Below are 17316 nucleotides of genomic sequence, written 5' to 3'. Positions count from 1 at the left end.
ACAATGAGAAGCCTGCACACAGCATGGAAGAGTAGCCCCCGCTCACTGCAACTAGAGAAAGCCCGCAGGCAGCAACGCAGACCCAACGCAGCCAAATAAATTAGTTAATTTAAAAACAAAACTCTCCTGTACGTTCTTCACATTTCTGTCTACATAGGTTGGCATCCCAGTGTTGCTTTCTTAATTTTAAGTTCTAAAATTGTGCAAAAATACATGCTTACCTTCTTATAGTAAAAATTCAAACCATAGAATGAAAGTATCCATCAGCCTCTCCTCCAATCCCCTCTGTGTAAACAGTGATTACACATGCTAATGCTTTTATGTGTGTCTTTTCAAATATTGTTCTACACAATTACATACATGTGTGGTACATATAGAAATACAAGGGTTTGTATTTGTTTGCTTTACCTAAGAGGAATCATGCTGTGTGGTACCGTTAGCCTGTTAGTAACTGCTAAGGAAGCCTTACTGCCAATTTGCTGTAGCTGCGGGACCCAGGCAGGGAGAGCTGAGCTGCCAGCTGCCAATGCATCCAGGATTTTAACTGATGCTAATTTCAGGGAAGATTCTGAACATCAGAAGTTTGGCTGATGCATTACATTAAACATTACCCTGCCAAATAGATACTCCATTGCATCTTAGTACCACAGACAATTTTTCCCTCCCTTCTCACCAAAACACACATACTCTTTTGTAAATCTTATTTTTACTCTAATCCTGAGGGAGCAAGATTCAAAGTCACTGCTTCCCCATTATAAATTAGTTTTTTAAAATTAAACTTACATTTCCAGAAATTCTTAGTATTTCTAGATTCTCTATTTCTGTTTTTTTCTTATCTTTTATTTCAATCTGTAGTTTTACTCTCCATAATTTTTTATTCCAATTACCTAGTCTAAGAAGAAGGCTTTCTCTTTGAAACTCGGGGTGTGCGGAAGCTCTTGAAGAATATCTGTGCATTTTATGTTGGTCAAGAGCTGCTGAAATTTTATTCTTTAGTGTTTTAGTTCCTGATTAAACCTTCCTAAAACTGTAGTAATTACATGCCTATTTATAATGATTTACTTTAAAGCATGTATAAATATTTCAGTAACATGCATTTTATTTAGCACAATCCACTTTTAAAGTTCTAACTGTGAGAAGCTATATATGTTCATAATTACAGTTTATTTGAATGTGTAGTATTTTTGGAACAGTGAAGTACCATACTTTTGGAGGGGTGGAATGAAAATAATTTACGTATTTTTAAATGAACTAAAGTTTTTTTAATGTTCAGTGTCTAGGGTAATTTTAAAATTAATTGTTTCTATTTTATATTATAATCTGTGAATAAAAACATCTTTACACAATGGAATCACACTAATGTGGTTTTCAAAATCTGTGTCATATGGCCACCACTAACTAACTACTTTGTAATTGTGGTGATTAAATCATTTTTGAGAGATTTTTTTTTCTCATATACGGAATTTCATGCCAAATAATTTTTGCAAGTAAGCAAAAGTGTCTTTCAAATGACTAGCTAAAAATTATTTATATTGCATTAAAAACTTTTATAGTCATGTTATTAGAAAAAGATGGCTGAAGCCACTCTGAAAACTCATCCAGTTTATTCACCCAATTTCATATGGGAGTATGACTAATTCTAAAGGCATTTGGGGAAGATTTCAGAACTTTCTCCAGCAACTCAGTCCTTTTACAGTCCTTTTACAGTCCTTTTTACACAGAGCACCTAGCTCTGTGTTTGCTTTGGAGACAGATTCAAATAATAACCTGCCTGGGAACAGCTTGCCCACCCTGAGGAAATGAGATATACATACCTAAAATTATAGGGGAATATGATTCATGAATGAAAAGATAATTTTGGGGTGGGATTATCCCAGAAATCCTTTCTGGAAGAGGTATAATTTGATCTGGGCTTTGGGAGACATATAGGATCTACATTACTGGAGAAGAAAGGGAGCAGTTTCCTCATACAAGGAAGGAAAAGACAAATGGTTCACCTGGGAGAAATTATAGATCTGCCTTAACTGGAGTTGAAAAGTAATAAGTGAGGTTGGACAGGTAGGCAAGGTGTTTTGCCAGGAGGACCCCAAAGCGTGAGTGAGTGGTGGTTTGAAATTGATCTAATAAGCTAGAAGACACAGGCTCTTTAACAAGGTAGTAAAATATGCAAGTGTGACTTTGTTGAGATTTATCTGGCTGAAATGGACAGACTTGTTGGGAGATTTTAGAAGGAAGGGCATTGATAGAGGAGACATTACATATGCATCAAAAATTTTAAAAGCTAGATGTGTCCTGTGACAGGACACATCTTCTAGAAATTCCACTTCTAGGAATTTATCCTAAAGAAGTAACACATAAGTCAGCTGCCAGAATATTAAATCAGTATATTCATACAATAATAAATTGGAAATTTAAATTGACCAAAAGGCGACTGGAGAAATGTTATTATAATACCACCATATTATATTAAAATTGTTACATGATAAGACTACTTAATGTCACAAAAAGATGATACCGTTGGAAGAAAAAAGCGAGTTACAAAATATTCTGTATGGTATGATCTAGTCATGTACAAGGAGAAAAGTAAGTGTGTGAGTGTGTGTGTGTGTGTGTGTGTGTGTGTGTGCATCTCTGTGTATAACGGGTAAGTTAAACAAATATGACACAATTTAAATGTATAGAAAATGCTATTTTTATCCTTTTAAATATGTATTCATTGATGTTACCTTTTCCTGCCCTAAGGTGAAGTGTCAAACAGGCCCATCAGTCTTAGATAATAAAAAGTCCTTCAGCCAATTATAGTCCTAACAAGCCACAACTCTACAACTATTACTTAAGTAATAGTCAAAATTCCAAACTTAACTTTGTGTTAATTTTTCTTTCCCTCCGCAGTCTTTGACTACTTCAGTCTGAAATCTTGTAGGGAAGAAAGTTGAAGAAGGGGTGAGATCCCTTTGCAATACTCCTCAGACTTAGGATAACTCACGAGGAAATTTGATTTCTAGAATCACCTCTACAGTCCAGACTAGTAAATTAACCTCTCCAAAGTTTCATTACCTCTTGTGAAAAATGGAACTAATACTTGGCCTAAGCCTGACATTTACTATGAATATCAAATTATATCATAGAAGCAGAATTATTTTGCAGAGTTACATAGTGTTTTAGTAATGTATTATCAAATGCAACTCACTAGTCTAGAGATCTAAAATAACCCAGATGCCCACAGGCAGCCAGGAAGGTAACCTAAATGACCAGATCAGGCCAGGTGTAAGATGACAGACAGCAACTGGCATCTGCTCATGATGTTGGGAAAGCACTGGTAGGGAAGATGGGGAACTAGAGATGGATGCTCCATGAGCAGCTCCTCCTTGGATCTGAGCAGCTAGCACCAATGATGCTAGATCCTCTCATATTTCAAGGGAAGCCCGAAAGTCTGATTTTTATGTGAAATCTTCTAATTTTCCAATGTTAATAACTAATTAAAATATCAAATACCACATAAACCAACAATGTGTGAGTTGAACTGTTGATAATAATGAATAAGGGACATCATCTGTGGTCTCAATGTTTTATACAATGTCTGACATATCTGGTGCTTAGTAAATGCTGGTAAAACTATGGATGCATGCTGCTAAATTGAAAGACTATTTCTGCAGGTGAAGATGTCTAACAACTTGACACTGCCTTTGGCCTTGTGCATAAGGGTTCTTTATATATGTACATTTAACTGTAACAATCCTTCCTTGTATTTTTCCCAACCCGTCAAAGTAGAGTAGGGGAAGGAATCGGAAGAAAGCTAAAGGAATAGATGCAAAATAAGAGACTAATGTGTCCAAAGAGAAAAGTTAAACAAATAAAATATAAGATATTTAGTTATTTCTGGTGCTCTATCCTGTAAGGTTAGATCGGTCTGATTGAAGTGGGTGGATTTAACTAACTTTAGGTAAATGAGAAGAGCAGCACCTAATTTAGCAAATGTGGGTGTCTCTTGGGGGAACAGTGGGTAGTCAGAGAAGACTTCTTGAGGGTGTGATGTTATTTCGTCCAATGAGTACCTGTGAATGTTTACTGTGGAATACATCAGCAAGCAAAACTGGCCTCCAACCTTCATGGGACTTATTTTTAGTAGAGGAGACAGACAATTGATGTAAAAGTTAGAAAATTATACAGGATGTTAGAAGGTATAATGGTCAATTTTATGTGCCTATTGGCTAGGGTATAGTCCTTAGTTATCCAATCAAACACTAATTAAAGTGTTCTTGTGAAGCTTATCCTGGATAATCTGGGAAGGCCTGATTCAATCAGCTGAAAGACCTGAAGAGTAGAACTAAGGCTTTCCTAAGAACAAGAAATTCCCCCTGTGGATTGCAGCTTTGGCTCTTGTGGACAAGTGCTAGCCTGCCCCTTCCTGACAGCCTGCCCTGTGGGTTTTGGACTTGCCTAGCCAGACCCCACAGCTGCAGAAGCCAGCTTCTTAGATATAGATCTCCTTCTAGTTCCATTTCTCTAGTGGATCCCTGACTGATACAAAAGATGGTAGGGTATGGGGGTGAGTGGGAGTGTAACGTGGCAGGAGAGAGCAGGTTGCAGTATTAAATAAGAGAGTCCGCTGGCTTCACTGAGAAAGTGAGATCTGAGCAGACTTGGCAGAGGTGAGGCAGGGATGCAAGTCTTCCTTTGGGACAGTCGCTCCAGGCAGAAAGAACTGCTAGAGCAAAGTCCCTAAGGTAGGAAGCTTTGAAGAAGGGGGCCAGTGTGGCTGTTGCAGAGTGTAAGAGGGGCGAGCAGATGAGAGGAGATGGGAGAGGTAGGGGCCGGGAGCAGAGGGCTCAGACCATTTTAAGGACCTTAGATTTTTTTTTTTTTTTTTTTTTGTGGTACGCGGGCCTCTCACTGCTGTGGCCTCTCCTGTTGCAGAGCACAGGCTCCGGACGCACAGGCTCAGCGGCCTTGGCTCACGGGCCCAGCTGCTCCGCAGCATGTGGGATCCTTCCAGACCGGGACACGAACCCGTGTCCCCTGCATCAGCAGGTGGACTCTCAACCACTGTGCCACCAGGGAAGCCCAGGACCTTAGATTTTACTTAGAGTGAACCTGAGAACCACTGCACAGTTTTGAGAGAGGGTGCATAATCTGACTTATGTTTTTAACTGGTCATTTACATTTTAAAAGATAATTATGTGGAGAACAAACTATGGGATGGGGAATGTGAGAGCAGAAGCGGGGAAATCATATGAGGTGCTCTAATAATCCAGGCAGCAGAATGCTTGAACTGAGACTCAAAGACAGACTTGACATTCAGGTCGTTCACATTTGATTGCTTGCTGCCCATGCCATACCAGTTCTTAAATATTTTTAATATCTCCCTGCTCAAGGGACAAGGAGGAGGTAGGCAATGAATGCAGACATGAAAGTTTTAGTCATGTGCAAAGGTACAGGAATATAAGAAGGCTCAGCGTATTCACAAGTCTCCAAGATCACCATCATGGCTGGAACCATAGATAAAGAATAATAAACAACGACCAACACAAGCACATACCTTGTGCCAGACACTTTTCTAAATACCTTTCATGTACCATAGAAAAACTCATTTGTCTTGTATCAGCTAACTATTGCCACATAACAAACCACTCCCAAAATTAATGACTCAATCAATCACCACTTAATTGCTGAAGATTCCGTGGGTTGGCAATTTGGATTTAGTTGGTAAAATTCATCTCTGCTCCATGTAGTGTCAGCTGGAATCATTCATGTTTTTGCAATCACTTGGCAAGTTAGCAGGGCTGATTAGTCCCAAGTGGCCTCATTCACATGTCTAGTAGTTGACCAAGGGGAGGTGGGGTAGGGTGGGGTCAGCTGAACAGGTGTATCTCATCATCCAGGAGGTCTACCCAGGCTTCTTTGGTTGGTGGCTGGGTTCAAAACAGCAGCAAGCAAGAGAGTGTAAAAACTCAATGTGCAAGCACTGATCAAGCCTCTGCTTCTGTCACTGGCCAAAGAGACCACATGGCCAAACAAAAAATCAATGTGGGAGGGGATCTCCCAAGGGCATGTGTTCAGGGAGGCATGACTCACTGGGTTTGCCAGTATTTCAGCAATCTACCACAGTCTTCATAAAAACCCCTAGAGGCAGGCCCTATTAATATCCCCATTTTTCAGATGAGGAAACTGAAGCCAACATGTGTTGAGTAGCCCATACCCAGCAGGAGGCAAAGCCAAGGTCTGGACCCAGTCCAGCTCCAGAGACTGAGGAGGAACCAGGCAGCAAGTCCAGAGGGTGAGAAGGGACAGAGGGTGACAGGCCCGGAACGCTATGCAGGTCAGTGTAGACTGTGACAGCAGGTCTGGGCAGCAGCAGGTAGAGGACTTGTGGGTGGGATTCCTGGGAAAAGGAGAGAATAAAGCTTTAGCCAAGAAATGGAGTCAGAGTTACAGGCTCGGAGAAAAATAAACCCTGAGCTAAACTGTAGAGGCAGGTGGAGGCATAAATGGAAGCCGGCACTGAGAGAGGTGGAGGCAACAGAGTGAGAGCAGAGTGTGCTCTATGTGACTGCAGACAAATGAGATACACTTAAAAGCGATATCTGGTTTCGTAGCAATTTATCTGGAGTCATGGTCATCATAGCAGAAATAAAGTTCTGCTTTTCTCCTTTTTGTGAGGGTGCGGGTGTATGTAAAAACCGGGAAGAGTGAATGTGCTGAAATACCAGTGAGAGGCTCTGAGCAGCTCTGAGTGTATTTATAGATGTCAAGCACACGAAGCACGCCCACACCACACACCCGCTCCCAGGGATCCAGGAGTGGGGAGAGGAGTACAAGGTGTACATGGGTGGGATGTACCACACATGGGTGTGCCGGGCATCATCAGTTAAAGATCCTCTAGAGTACCTGATCAGGGTTTAACAGAGCTGTAAGATGAATGATTGGAAGCCTTGTAGACAGAATGATTTTGAATGCAAGTTTTTTCTTCCTTCAAACACGGGCCCTGACATAATGTCTGAATCTTTCAAGACATTTCTGTTGTGACCTCAGGTGAATGGATTGCTGACAGAATGGCAAAGGGTTGGAACTCTTTCTTTTTACTCCATACAGTTCTCTACCATCACTTTTTTTTTTTTTTTTTTTTTTTTTTTTTTTTTGCGGTACGCGGGCCTCTCACTGTTGTGGCCTCTCTCGTTGCGGAGCACAGACTCTGGACGCGCAGGCTCAGTGGTCATGGCTCACGGGCCCAGCCGCTCTGTGACATGTGGGATCTTCCCGGACCGGGGCACGAACCCGTGTGCCCTGCATCGGCAGGCGGACTCTCAACCACTGCGTCACCAGGGAAGCCCCTACCATCACTTTTAACAGTAAAATATATTGATTTTCTGATCATGAATACTTTATTTTTTAAAAAGTACTAGTCTCTCTAGACAGAGCTGTCTGGCTCTGCTGGTGTGAAAGGCAGAGAAGTCCACAGCAGCAACAGGAGGGATGAGTACTTACTTCAGGGGGTGCTCCCCTGACACCTGGTGCCCCAGGGTTTGGGAATTAAACCCTTAAACTCAAGGACCACATTCCAACCAATAATAGTGTCTAGGCATGAAAAATAGGGGCCCTGCTGGCCTTTTGATTTGTCATTTTTAGTGGCAATGGAGACATACATCGTTTACTAGAAAAGTCATCAATTTTCATTCAGCAGAAAGAAAGGGAAATAAGTTACTGTGAGACCCAGGCTTGGAACAGATAGTACAAAAGATTGAGGGCATCTGCTTTCCTGTCACCAATTTAGTGAAGTGCACAGAACAGAAATGATTGGCTCACTCTGGGAGAGAACACAGGCATGTGCTGACCTTTCCTAGACCAAGTGTGCCTAAAAGTTTTTAATGCACCAGACATCTACTGAGTTCCTCCTCTGTGCTGCTGAGTGAACAGGGAATTCACCGGTGAACAAAACACAGCTTCTTCCCCAAGGAGGTGATAATTTGACTATCTGCTTTGCTTTCCAGGACTTTGCAGCAACTAAAGCACACTCTCTCTATTTCTTGGAATTGGATCTGCTTATTTGTTTTATTTTGTTTTGCTCTATCACTGTTCTGCCACTAGTTTCTTCAGATATGTGATGGGTGGTGGACTTTAGTTTTTATTTCAAGTCTCTTGTATCTGATTTCTCTGGAGAAGAAGAGACAGATTAACAATGTTACCCATTGGGACTTTTCAGTGACTCACTCATCAGGGTTGCTAAATTCACAAAAGCTCACTGACAAGAGATGACATCTTTTTTTCGAGCTGTTAATTCCTCCTTTAGGTATAAACCGTCTTCTCTTCAAACATCATACATAATGAGTTCTCTTTTAGCATAATAATAATAGAAAAAGTTATAGATGCTACTTTCTTACTTTTAAATTCCCTGTCAGTCACTACACATGACCACTGTGGCCCTGTGACACCAGCAATGTCTTGCCATGTCTGTTACTACCTGTCACGCAAAGTGGAAACAGAGAAAAGCTGAAGTCATCTGGCTTCTGGTCTCCCACAGGTCCTGGAATTTCTGTTTTTTTTTCTTTTTGGGTCATAGCATAGAGCTAATAGAATGCTCTGAGGGGAAACCTTAAATAAGCTAGCGCCTGGGTTCATAGGAATAGGAAGACATAAAACAGCATTTATGAAGGTCATTTACTGAAAAGAAGGTATGACGGGATGGGGCCAAGCACATTTCCTTATTTTTCTGTTCTTCCCTCCAGCAAGACAACCCTCTATGTAAAACAGCCTTCCCGCCTGCACACACATGAGTAGCGTCCTGAAGGAGATGTAAGCCTCTCTCCTCTAGCACCAGCAGGCCTCAGCTGAGAAGCAGCCCAGGACAAGGAAAGAAAGGATAGCACACCAGGACAAGTAACACAGAGCAACACAAAACTGTTGCTCTTTTAAATCAGACAGATTTCAGGAATCTGTAGAAATTCAGAGGCAAAAGAGACAACTTTTAGTTAAGAGAAACGAGGAAGGGGTGGCTTTTGAATTGAGCCTTGAAGGACTGGTAGGGTTTCCACCCAGCAATAATGGATGGGGAGAGATAAAAGACCTGCTGCTGCCATGGTGTGAGCTTGTGACTCCGTTTCCCCAAGATCCAGTATCTTCCTCTCTAAAAACAAGGACTGGAGGGTGTAGAAGTTTTCCCCCAGCTCAGCTCTTGTTCCCGCGTGCTGTTCAGATTCCAGCTGAACTCTGGATCTTTACCAAGATTTTTCCCACTCGCCTTCCCTTTTATGCCACTTTTTGTCTTCCTCCATTTGCTCCCATTTATCCTCTTTAAGTTAATAATGAAATGATCACAGCTTATGTAAGTGTATTTGTCAGCACTGCTATGAGGATGCTGCATAGAAACTAGCCACAGTTCAGTGCCTCATGACGTTAATTCTCAACTCCACAAGCTTCTGTGGGAGCTGCTCCAGCCTGGCTTTGCTGGGTGGTTCTGCTTCCCCCTCCAACGTTACTAGGTTCTACTTTGTTCCATTATCACTTTCAGAGAATGTTTCGGACCTTTACCTTTGTCTACACCATCTCCCAACACATGGCTTATGTGGAAAAAGATTCAGATAAATATTTATTAGCTAAATAAACCCACAGAATTTTCCCAAATCTTGTTTAATGTTGAAATGAATATTCTAGAAATAGCTAATCAAACCATAGGGAACTGCCATCTGGACTGTTTTCCACAAGGTTGATACACATGACACAATTACCATTCTTGTGTGATAAAGGTAATAAGGAGGATACCAGTAATTTCTCATTAAAGAAACTTAGTGTTTAAGAAGATGGGATAGTTCTACAATGGTAAGATCACAACCTTTGTATTCTTTTGGAAGAAAGTGTTTGCTAAGTAAATTATTAATGAAAAAAAGTCCAGAGGGGACTATTAACCTTCCTCAAGAAGACCTTCCAGCACCCTTGAAATTCTGTGGCAGCATTTATTTGCATGTAAATGATAACAAATTTAAAATGATTTTTATCTGTCTGTTAAAAAGGTCCCAAAGACGCTCTCCTTGGAAGTTTTGTGGGAATTAGCCCATATTCCAGGGGACCTTTAAAACACAAACTTGTAGATCTCGAAAAGAACTTTATAAATCAGACTTTGATTCACTTGAGTCTTCCAGACAACAATTCTGAATAATTGTGGTAAGTAACTTTACCCACCTACGGATGACTTTTAACGGACCATATTTTAACCCAGATAAGTCAACCCTGACAGGCATCACTGCACAGTGACCCAGTTGTACCACATGGCCTGCAAAGAAAGGTCATGAGAAACCCCAAAGATACAAGCGTTCTTCTTCCAGAAGTGACTCTTAAAATGTCTTCTTCCATGGGATATAGGTGGAGCATCCCTGTTTGTTCTCCAGGGACACTCTGTATTTCTTTAGCAGTTCAGAGTAATTACTGTGCAGCAAATGGTTAGAGTATGAAAATGTGTGTGTGCCTGCTACGCTACTTGCCTCCAAATAATACATGCTTTAGAACGCTACTTGTAATTCTAGCTTTTGGCAGCAGTAGACTTGTTACCTTAAAAATGCTAGGGCTTCCCTGGTGGCGCAGCAGTTGAGAATCCGCCTGCCGATGCAGGGGACGCGGGTTCGTGCCCTGGTCTGGGAAGATCCCACATGCCGCGGAGCGGCTGGGCCGGTGAGCCATGGCTACTGAGCCTGCGCGTCCAGAGCCTGTGCTCCGCAACGGGAGAGGCCACAACAGTGAGAGGCCCGCGTACCGCAAAAAAAAAAAAAAAAAAAAAAAAAAAAATGCTAAATCCCTGTGCATTGTAGTGAACAACATTTTTTATTGATTACTATACGCTTAATTGTATGATGACCTATCGTTAGAGATTCTGTGTTTCGTCATAAACTTAAAATTCAAGAAAACATTTTCTTAGTTTTCTCTCTCCCTCTCTTCTAGAGATTGCTTGGGCTCTCTCCCGAACGGTTCTCCCCACCCCCACCCAGTCTCTTTCTGATTCTCTTTGTCTCTCTCTCTGTCTCTTTGTCCCCCTCCCTCCCTCTCCTTATTTTGTTATCTTTACTTTCGCAATCACCTTTAGGCCCAATCAAAACCCTTAACCTTTTGGAATTGCCACTTGGCAAGGGTTATGTTTCTCTGTTTCAGTTCTGAAATGCAGTGCCCATGATTTCAACTGAACTTGGCCTTTAATGAAGCTAATCAAGTTGCAGCTCTATCTTCCAAATTCACAGCTTGCTGTGAGCAGACAGGCGTGGGAAGGGAGGAAACTGGAACACTGGGTGCTGGAGATCTCCCCAACCCTCTGTCACCCCTTTTACTAAGAAACTTTTCTTCAGATCCCAGTTAAATGACCAGCTCTTTTTAACCCTCCTTCTTTTACAATAAAGTTCAGTATTTATTAATGCTTCTCAAGCTTTTTAACCTATACACCTATTTTTTTCCCAGAGTTTTACCTTCTCTCGTCATTACAAAAGTAAGAGTATTTCCCCCAAAATGTAAAATTATAATTGATTTTTTTTTCCCACTTACATACACCTAGAGATTCTCAGGCAACCCTGAATGAGGAAGGTGGGGATTGACTGTCTACCCTCCCACATGGCCCCCCTTGAGAATCACTGGTGCAACTGTACTGCTCCCTGGAGCTTGGTTAGTAAATCTGCCAAAATTTTAAAAGAAATTCTAAAGGGAAAGTTATTGTAGATATCCCAAACTGCATTAAACCGAGAGCTTCGCTTATAAAATAGGAACTTAATTGGTCCCTGGGGAAAATGTCAGATTTCTTAAAGGTTCTACAGTTGGTTCTAGAACCCTGCAGTAATGACTTTCGATTTTGTAACTAATGAAAACTAGCAGGGCTTCCCTGGTGGCGCAGTGGTTGAGAATCCGCCTGCTGATGCAGGGGACACAGGTTCGTGCCCCGGTCCGGGAAGATCCCACATGTCGCAAAGCGGCTGGGTCCGTGAGCCATGGCCACTGAGCCTGTGCGTCCGGAGCCTGTGCTCCGCAACGGGAGAGGCCACAACAGTGAGAGGCCCGCGTACCACAAAACAAACAAACAAACAAAAAAAACAAACTAGCAGCCCACGATAATCCTTGTGTTTCCCGTCGTGCAAAACAGAAGTTAAAGAACCTTTTGATTAGTCTAAACGAGTTTTCTATTTTCAATCCCATTTTCCAAAATATGTAGTTCTGCATTTCAGTTTTTATACCAAACTGGCTTATGCACATTCCTGAAAAAATGAGAGTCAGAAGTTAGTGACTAAGGGATAAGGCTGAGCAACAGTGGAACAATGTGGAAAGCTTGCCTTCTTAGCATTTCTATGACCTTGGGAACTTTGGTGTTTCTAAAGGTGAGGGGTTTTTGTTTTGTTTTTTTTTAACCTTCTTGGCAAAGCATAGAGACTAAATTTATCTATGAATTTGAAACGTTGAAGGTATTAAAGTTTTCACATGCTTTTTATTTGTGGGACTATATTTTTCCTTTTAGTTATCAATATGCAATAAACATATGCATAGCATTTTCTCCCTTTTTCCTAAAAATGGTTATCAATATTATCTCATTAACCTTTACTGACCCCCTGTGAAGTAAGGAGATGCTCTTGCTCTCTTTTTTTCAAATTGGGCTGACCAAATCTTAGAAATCAAAGAGTTTGTCCAAACGCAACAGCAAAATAGTGCTGCAACTGGAAATAGAATTCAAGACAGCAGAACCTAGAACTTCTCAAGGCTGTAGTAGAATATGAAATTTGACTCAATCTACAGTGTCAAGGAAGCTTATTAAAGACAGCATTTTCTTTAGAGGTTGCCTATTGGCATAATTACATGAAAAAAATAAATCCTAAATAAGTATTTGTGAAACATAAAGCACATGTTTATTGATTCCAATATATGGAGATCTTGCCTAATAGTTGCTGGTGTTCAGAAATGCTTCAGGTCAGGAAAGGGAAGACCAAATCTACTTCTAAATCTATTCCGTTTCCTCTGGAATATAATATCCTCTTGAAATATATTTGATAGTTCCATTACCAACCCTTGTTTCTGGCAATGATGTGTTATGTATTTGGCCTTGCCCAATACTATTGCCTGATATGATTTTTTTGTCCTTTGATACGTTTGTCCTCTGACTGCAAAAGTAAGCTTCCTTTGTGAGAGTCAGTGATGGTTTTCCTGACCTTGTTTTTAGATATTTCACCACAGGAATATGTACCAATTCAAGAGATTTAATTTGAACAGTGAATGTCACTTTTGAGTATAAATGTGGTATATTTGAGTACAAATTTTGCTGGCAGACTGTTTTAATGGGATACACAGATGCTAGGTGAACTCTTTGAGGCCAAACTGTTGGGTACAGAGTTATCTGACGCCATACAAATCACCCTGTACTAAATCCCTCCCAATATCTCTTCTACACTCTGAGCTTTTTCATACTTTTCTTTAGACTGAGGGTGTTTTAAAGGAGAAATGTCCTTGACATGATCACTGCTCCCATATCTGTTCCACATTGCTAACACATGCATTGCCACGCTGAAAGGAGCTGCCTTTATGGTCAGTATATGAAAACTAGCTTATTGTTTTTAAAATATGATACATGCTCATTATGAACAAAATTCTAACATGACAGAAAGGTACCAAGAAGAAAATAAAAATATACCAAAATTCCCAGAGAAAGCATCTGACAGTATGGTGACACCCCCAATGTTTCTCTATGCATATCTACACATTTACAGACAAATACTATCTTACCTAAAGGAAATCTCACTGTACTGGCTATTCTGAAACACACTTCTTTTCAGTCAGCCATTTGTCCCAGACATTCTTCCATACTCAACAATACAGAGCTACTTTCTCATCTGACAGCCTGCAGTATATTCATTTGAATCCATGTACCATAATTTACTTAATTATCTAGGCTGTTTCTGAATTTCTACTACTATAAACAAAGCCACAATGAGTATCCTTTGGTGACATCTGTTCTCACTTATTCATTTATTTATTTTGAATAAATTCCTATATGTGAGGTTTTTTGGTCATTTTTATGCATATTGACAAACTATCCTCTAGCAACATTGTATCAACTTACATTCCCACCAATAGGACATAAAAGTATCCATTTCCTGAAATCATCTCCAACTCTAAATATCATTAACCTTTTAATATTTGTCAATTGGGCCAAAAAGTGATATTTCATTGATATTTTATTGGCTAGTTTTGATCCTACCTAGTAAGGTTAAACATCTCATATGCTTTACTGGTCATTTGGATTTCTTCTTTTTGTAAATTTCCTGTTCTTTTGTCATCTTTTCTTGACTTTTTCCTCCTACATATGTGTAATTTATTTATTTTTATTTTTAGCCCTCTGTTTTGCATCATGTTGCAAAACATTTTCCCAATTTGTCATCTATCTTTCTCCCTTCTCTATAGCATAAGTTGTGAGTTTGTTTTTTGTTTGGTTGTTTGCAACACAGAACTTTAAAAAGTAAAAGTTATCAATTTTAGCCTTTTTTGGTTCCTGATTTTTCAGGACATAGTTTTGCCATATTCCAAAGGGGGAAATAGTTATTCATGTTTTCTTCTAGTGCTTCCGACATTCCATCTGTCACACTTACATCTGTGATCCATCTGGAAGGTATTAGCATGTAAGGAGTTGAAATCTTGGTCTGTTTTGTTTTTTCCAGATGATTGACGTGCTGTCCCAAACCCTTACTGAATGGTCTACTTATTTGAAATGCTAACTTTATCATATAAGTTAATATGTATAGGGACTTCCCTGTGTGGTCCAGTGGTTGGGACTCTGTGCTCTCAATGCAGGGGGCCCAGGTTCCATCCCTGGTCAGGGAACTAGATCCCACCTGTCACAACTAAAGATCCCGCATGCCGCAACGAAGATTCCACATGAGGCAATGAAGATCCCGCGCGCCGCATCTTAGCCCCTGCACAGCCAAAAAAAAAAAAAAAAAAAAAAAAAAATGTATGGATACATCTAGAATAGTGATTAAAGCATTGTATTTGGAGTCAAACATGCCTCAATAAAGTCTGATCATTTTCTTCATATAACACTTCTTGTAAAGGTTTTTTTAATGTATTTTACATTCTTGTTGCTATCGAAATTTGTGTTGTCTGTCAATATATTTTCTGACTAGATATTTTTAAAATATAAGCCAACTACTAATTTTATATATATAATTTTAAATCACCTACAATAATGATAGCTTTGCTGCTTCCATTTCAGCTCTTATTTGATTCCTTGATATATAAACAACACCTCTTTTTTTTTCCTGATTTTAATGAGTTAAGAAAAATATTCATCTAATTCTACTTACTAAGTATTTTCATTGGAAATGGATGTTTATTTCCATAAATCCTTTGATTTATTAATATACATATGGTGAATTATATTAATAGCTTTATAAAAAGCTATAAGCCACATTTGCATTTCTGGAATATATCTCACTTGGTCATGAAGTATCAGTCTTTTAATATATTTTCTGGATTCTGTTCAAGATATGCAAGATTATCTTTGCATTTACAATTTGATTGTAAGCAATGTATCTTAACAGTCCCATCATTTTTTTTTTTTTTTTTTGGTCCTACTCTAAGTACTAAATTCAAAGTCAATTATTTACCATCAATTTTTTTTTTTTTTTGGTCCTACTCTAAGTAGTAAATTCAAAGTCAATTCATTTAAAATAATGTATGTGTTATAAAATGGAACTACTCTCACATGTGAATTCAGTCCTAGAGAGTGAAACTGTCTATATGAATTTGCTTAAACAACAGTTTAATTACATTAAAATTTTTAAGTCACAGGTACATACCCAAGAGAATGTAAGCATATGGCCACACAAAAACATGTACACAAATGTTCATAGCATTATTCATAATAGCCCCAAGCAGGAAACAACCCAAGTGTCTACCAGTTGATGACTGGATAAACAAAATGTGGTATATTCATATGATGGAATATTATTCAGCAAGAAAAAGGAATAAAGTAGTGATACATGCTACAACATGGATGAAAATCAAAAAATATTATGATAAGTGAAAGAAGCCAGTCACGAAAGGCCACATGTTGTATGATTCCATTCATATGAAATTCCAGAATTGGCAAATCCTCAGAGACAGAAGGTAGATTAGTGGTTGACAGGGACTGGTGGGAATGGGGGGTGACTACTAATGGCTACAAGGTTTCTTCTTAGAGTGATGAAAATGTCCTGACATTAAATAGTGGTGTTGGTTGCACAACTCTGAATATTCTAAATATCACTGATTGTACACTTTAAAAGACCAAATTTCATTATATGTGAATTACGTCTCAATAAAGTTGTTATTTAAGAAAAGAATTATATGACGGAAAGGTATTGAAGTGAAACCACAGATAGGAAGCAATTATTTACTCCATTTTTCCACTCTTTCCAAAGGCTAGCCTAGGAATTTTGAAGACCCCTGTTAAAAACTGAAGCTCTGGGGCAAGAGGAACAAAGAACACTCTAAAAGTCTTGATTAACTCAGACTGAGACAGGTATGAGCTTCCCAACCCCCAACTATAGACCTGTACCACTGAACAATAGTTTAATTTTCCTGATCTATGAAATTTTGATAAGAAAGGGTGTTATATTTTAGAAGATATAAACTTAAGATACATTTGCACAAATCCAGCTGACCTTCTGTGTCTTACTGCTATTATGACAAAGGTAAGGACAAATCTGTTGAGAGTGGGTTGGCAGGTGGAGGTGTGGGAAGGATCCACAGAGGGTAAAAGGAAGAGGAGAGGTGGGAGAACCAGATATGTTTGTCAGAGAATGGTGCTCTAATCCATGAACATTTTCTTCAGGCTGTGTCCCTTCTTGGGAAGGCTACGGTCCCTGTCGTCAGACCTCAGAACCGTCCTGAGGCACCTGGTCCTCCCCACCATCCCTGGAAGATCACATGAGAGTCACCAGTCAAGACCCAAGTTATCCTTCTGCTGTTGTTGTCTAAAGGGTCCTGTTGTTTTACATATTCAGTCAGAGTCTGGTCTAGGGAACTTGTAGGAAAATGTATTCAAGTCTGTGTTTAATACTTAACTCTGAATTTAGGAGGGTATATTAATGAACACTGACTAATTTGGAAATTATAGCTCTATAGGGTGCAGTTGCACTGATTTCAATTCTCACACAGGAAAAATTATACCTCTGTGTTTGCCCTCACCTGCAATCAATGTAGATTCAGCTACATTGCCTTCGAGAAACTTGGATTTAGTTTTTGAAATACCATTTTAACGGGTTATATTACCTAATAGTTGTTAGGGTGGGGTACCTGCCTTACAGATTTGTTTGGAGAAACAAAATA

The sequence above is a fragment of the Kogia breviceps genome, chromosome 6 (assembly GCF_026419965.1).
Source record: "Kogia breviceps isolate mKogBre1 chromosome 6, mKogBre1 haplotype 1, whole genome shotgun sequence".
Classification (NCBI taxonomy): domain Eukaryota; kingdom Metazoa; phylum Chordata; class Mammalia; order Artiodactyla; family Physeteridae; genus Kogia; species Kogia breviceps.
This window is presented reverse-complemented; position numbering follows the sequence as displayed.